A 1,226-nucleotide genomic window follows, 5' to 3' on the forward strand; every position below is an offset into this window, starting at 1 on the left:
GCAAAAAAGAAGCCTGGGCTTCTATTCGAGGTTTTACGGTATTCAAATATTTTAAACTTATGGGTGTATCCAGGATTTTTTCTGATTGGGTCGTGATCATTTTTTTATTTTGTTTACCTTTTCAGTGGGAGACAGGAAAATCGATTACAGCGCCACCAGGTTGAAGCGAATGGCAGGCAGGCTGAGTTTCAGAATTGCTGGAATTGGGATAGATTACGTCACGCAATTGGCGAGGTCTTTTGGCTCAATGCTTTTTCATTTATGTCATTTTGAAAAGGCCCTAGAAAAATTGTCTTTGGAAAAAAATGTGGACCTTTCAAAATTGAGAGGTCGTACGACCTTCCCGATCCCCTGCCCACCCCCTTGCATACACCCATGAAACTCCAATCGTGACTAAAATACCCCACGAAAAGACGCCACAGAAAGGGTACAGTAGGCCTAAAAGGCGTAATTGTAAAAATATTAACTTAAATTATCTTAAAGAAGATTATATGAAATAGTAAATCAAACAATGATCAGAAGATAAACACATGTATTGCTTGCCAGAAGCTTGCTTTTTCTTGACAGAAGAGAAACTGTTGATGATGCCTATTTTTCAATGTTTGTCATCATGTTTGTGAAAATGTCAGACAAACATTGGCGGGTTGTCAAATAAAAACTGATTTATATTACATGATGTTATGACCCTTTTCCTCAATTTTTTTAAATATTTAAATAACTTCATCTATATTCATTACTGTTCCAGAGTTCATTGGTCAAACATAGTACAACCTGTTTTCCCTTCGTATCCTGGCTTTAATAAGCTTTTGATAGAGATAATAGTATCATATCATGATACTGAGATCACAAAAAGTTTAAATCATAATACGAGTTCTGTACGTACACAAGCAGTGACACAGCGATTTGCTTTACGTTGATGAAAGTTGCAGTGTATGAATTCAATAAGTATTTCTTTACCGCAATTTAAGTATCCACTTATATTTTCCATGTCATTCTTGAACTTTTCTTGAACTCTAAAATAGTTTAATTACTACAGTAATCTGGGCTAATCTATTTATTACACAATAATAATTCAACGATATTTTTTATGTTTTCTTATACCGAACCGTTATTCGAATATAAACGCACCGCAGCTTTGAATAAACACCCCCCTCGAATAATCTTGAGCCACGCTTTCCAAAGTATAGGTCACGATCAGAAAGTGGGTCAGAAATATAGGTCCTATA

The sequence above is a fragment of the Anneissia japonica genome, unplaced genomic scaffold (assembly GCF_011630105.1).
Source record: "Anneissia japonica isolate Jap-2015-1 unplaced genomic scaffold, ASM1163010v1 scaffold284953_len930413_cov181, whole genome shotgun sequence".
In the NCBI taxonomy this organism is placed as follows: Eukaryota; Metazoa; Echinodermata; class Crinoidea; order Comatulida; family Comatulidae; genus Anneissia; species Anneissia japonica.